Source organism: Myotis davidii, unplaced genomic scaffold, assembly GCF_000327345.1.
Source record: "Myotis davidii unplaced genomic scaffold, ASM32734v1 scaffold687, whole genome shotgun sequence".
Lineage (NCBI taxonomy): Eukaryota > Metazoa > Chordata > Mammalia > Chiroptera > Vespertilionidae > Myotis > Myotis davidii.
In genome coordinates this window covers 251,391-255,660 of record NW_006298971.1, presented here as the reverse complement: position 1 = coordinate 255,660, position 4,270 = coordinate 251,391, and the positions used below count along the sequence as shown (strand labels likewise).

The 4,270-nt window shown below is 41.2% G+C and overlaps 1 protein-coding gene across 1 annotated transcript in view; it reads right to left on the bottom strand.

The window, feature by feature from the left end:
* COMMD4 (COMM domain containing 4) overlaps nt 1–4,270 on the bottom strand; it is a 39,304-nt gene that overhangs the window by 9,253 nt on the left and 25,781 nt on the right. The gene's annotated exons all lie outside the window — the stretch shown is intronic.

Here is a 4,270-nt window from a genome sequence, read left to right as displayed (position 1 = left end):
GAGCAACAAATACATATGTATCAACAAGTGATTCTAAAAATCAAGTGAATAAATAATCTGATGAACAGAATAAACTGGGGATTATAATAGAATCGAGGCATAGAAAGGGAGTGGACTGACTATTCTTGGGGGGGGAGGGGTGCGGGGGTGCAGGAAGGGACTGGACAAAAATCGTACACCTATGGATGAGGACAGTGGAGCAGGGGGAGGTAAGGGCAGAGGGTGGGGTGGGAACCGGGTGGAGGGGAGTTATGGAAAAAAAAGAGGAACAAATGTAATAATCTGAACAATAAAGATTTAATAAAATAAAAAAAACAAGAAAAAAAAAAGAATTTCCACCTGGCTGGTGTGACTCAGTGGTTGAGCATCAACCTATGAACAAAGAAAAAAAAAAGAATTAAATTCAGGACCCTACAGTCCGCAGACCCACGCTGTGCCCACTGAGCCAAACCAGCTAGGGCCAAGTCAAGTTTAAAAAGAAACAAACCAAGAGGGGCTATGAAAATTGCAAAGGATTTGTATAAGTCACAAAAAGTCCATATAAGTCACAGAAGGTCTGTACAAGTTAAAAAGGGGAACAAATAAAAAGGCCAAAAAGCTCTATTTTTTTTCAAAACCAATTGTTATTTTCCCACAAAAGCCCCAGACATTATGGCCCTTTACAAAGAAAAACTTGGTCGGATTTCTGAGTACTAGCAAATTCACACAGGGGTTTTAGTCACTTGACACTGACTTATAACTTAATTTAGAGTAATTTACGAATTGTTCTCTTCCACTACTACACTATAGATAAAGAACAACACATAATAGAAGTTTTAAGGATTTATACTAATAAATTAACAGGTCATCAAAGTCAACATGCATATACATACCAGGGGAAGATACAATCCCAAAATAGAACCCTAATTAGGTATATCAAACTCAAACAAATAAGGACAAAAGGAAAGGAACCGCTGGACACATATAGCTAAGGAAAAGGGATTCTACCCAAGTTATGCCAAAAACCTCAAAGTCCTAGGTGTCTATGTTACCCATAGGTCTTATGACAATAAGAACTACACCTAAAGGAAAAGTTACAAGGGTACTTCTCTTAAATTAAACCTATCTCTCTATATATAAAAGCCTAAGTGACGAATGACCTGTAGACCAGTTGCTATGACACACACCGACCACCAGGGGGCAGATGCTCAATGCAGGAGCTGCTCCTTGGTGGTCAGTACGCTCCCACAGCCAACCTCCCACAGCTGGCCAACCTCCTGTGACCCCTCCCCCTGGCTGGGCAACCTCCCACAGCCCTCCACCCCTGCTGCTGGCCAACCTCCTGTGGCCCTGATTGGTCCCAATCGCTGGCCAGGCCGAGGGACCCTACCCATGCACGAATTTGTGCACCGGGTCTCTAGTTTCTTATAAATCCCCACAGAAACCTCAACCTGATATCTACTCTTGTGAACCCAACAAGGACTTCAAATTCCTCTTCAAGAAACAGAAACCTATTATAGATAAGTAATGTAATGAGTGGGAATTAATATAATTGTCCTCCACTCCATTAACCTTCTTGTCAATTTTGTCACTTCTAGGAAACAACAACTCCATGTCAAGGTTATGAGGCTTCAGGGATTCCAGTCCATCCCTTCTTTAGAAGAATCAACCAAAGGCCTCTGTTCCAGTCTCAGATCCCATCCCCTTGTCTCCTTTAGATCAGACAGGAAGAGGCTTCCATACCCTAACAACAGGCAGGTTTGACACCCCTTAAGAGCACAAAGTAATTACAGAAGATGGGCCTTCCTCTCCCATCAACCCTAAAAGATTTTAGGTATGGAAGTCTCTGACGGAGGATATATTATAGGATTCCAGGGCAGCAGGGATAGGGAAACTGAGACTGAAAAGTTAAAACAAGGCCAAACAGTGTGGGTCATTTACAGCCAGCTGGTTAATAACAAGCCATTATCTTCCACAGTCAAGGACACTTGAGAGAAAATGGTTAAAAACCTCCCTAACAAGAGAATGCAGAAAGGGAGGGAGGAAAGTGAAAGGACAAAAGAGGGCTTTTATTCCCTACGCAGAGAAGCCAGCAGTCTCAAAGCTTGGCAAGATAAAGTTGCCAGGTGCTTCTCATGAATTCTGGGAAGGCCACAACAAAGTAAAAAGGGAGCTTGAGAATTAATCTGTACCAAAATATTCAGCAGAGGAATATTGAGACCTATAGACAGGAGGGTACATAATGCCTTGGACCCCCACCCAACTCCCCTTCAGATTAGCTGAGAACCCATCTGAGCTTCATAAGCAAGATGTATAGGTTTGCTTGCTTTGCTTCTTTAATAAAGATGCACACTTTAATTGCTTTATGAAATTGGCTTTTCACAACGTAGTCAAGGTCTCTCATATAAATGCATTTATTTGAGAATTCAAAGATTGAGGTTGGGGATAGCCCTTTCCCAGGAACTCGGAGCTGTCTGATACTTCTCTGGTGTCTGTGAGAGATGCCTCTACCAAGAGGCTTCAGTGTATAGGGAAGTAGAATTTTTCCTTTTAGCCACCATATATATATATAAGTTTTATAAAATGCTATCCTACACTACATTCTGTGTTAGAACCTAAATTTTTCACTCAGTAGCAACGAGGGGCAGACTGGAAATCGTGTGGGGTCTACCTTGGGTCCCAGCAGGGGTGAGAGCACTGGAAGAGGAGTCTAACCATGTTGCTGGGTTACCTCGGGCAGGTCTCTCCCCTCTTCAGAGCCTCCATTTTCTTGGTCAAATTAAGGGCCAGAAGTGGTATGCGTAGGACTAGATCACCATTTCTCCAGGAGGAGGACTATTCTTGTCATAATCTGTGTGAATGGAGCCCCTAGAGCTGGGCAACCAGCAGGCCCTGGCCAGAATGTGGTGTGTGAACCTGGAAGTGCACACATGACTTTAGGTGATATGCAGATGCATTTATTTTCACTGTTACTGTCGTTTCTATGATTTTCCACCTTTGTTATGAGGGCATCATAACAAAGAATCCCCTGAAGGGCTTGTTAAACAGATTGCTGAGCCCCACTCCCCAGAGTTTCTGATTCAGTAGGTCTGCAGTGAAGCCTGAAAATTTGGATTTCTGAAATTCATTAATCAAGTTGCCTTTTAAAATACATTTGTTTAGCCCTAGTCAGTTCAGCTCAGTGGATAGAGTGTCACCCTGCAGACTGAAAGATTCCGGGTTTGGTTTTGGTCAGGGGCACATACTTCGGTTGCAGGCTCCTCCCGCACCGGGTCAGGGCGCATGCAGGAGGCAACCAATTGATGTGTTTTTCTCACATTGATATTTCTCTATCTTTCCCTCTCTCTTCCACTCTTTCTAAAATCAATGGAAAAATATCCTCAGGTGAGGATTTAAAATTAAAAAAAATAAAATAAAATAGATTTGTTTAGGTTTTTTAAATGAGTTGATTTAAAGCACATCAATTAATGTTCAATATCACTAACCACTCAAGAAATGCAAACAAAGCCCATGTTAAGAGATCACTACACACCTATTAGAACAGCTGAGTTATAAAGTAGTGAAAGAACAGTATACAATGTACAGATGATGTATTATAAACTTGTACACCTGAAACATATAATTTTATTAGCCAATGTTACCCCAATAAATTCAATTTTAAAAAAAAGGTAGTAACAACATCAATTCCTAGTGAAGAAACAGATGAAACTGTGTCTCTCATTCAGTGCTGGTGGGAATATAAAATTGTACAGACAATCTGGAAAAAAATAGTTCGGTAGTTTCTTTCTTCTTTTTTAATTAAATCTTTATTGTTCAGATTATTACATTTGTTCCTCTTTTTCCCCCCCATAGCTCTCCTCCACCCAGTTCCCACCCCACCTTCTGCCTTTACCCCTCCCACTGTCCTCATCCATAGGTGTATGATTTTTGTCCAGTCTCTTCCGGCACCCCCACGCCCCTTTCCCCCCAAGAATTGTCAGTCCACTCCATTTCCATGCCCCTGGTTCTATTATATTCACCAGTTTACCCTGTTCATCAGATTTTTTATGCACTTGATTTTCAGATTGACTTGTTGATAGATATGTATTTGTTGTTCATAATTTTTATCTTTACCTTTTTCTTCTTCCTCTTCTTGAAAAATACCTTTCAGCATTTCATATAATGCTGGTTTGGTGGTGATGAACTCCTTTAGCTTTTTCTTATCTGTGAAGCTCATTATCTGACCTTCAATTCTGAATGATAGCTTTGCTGGGTAAAGTAATCTTGGTTTTAGGTTCTTGCTATTCATCAG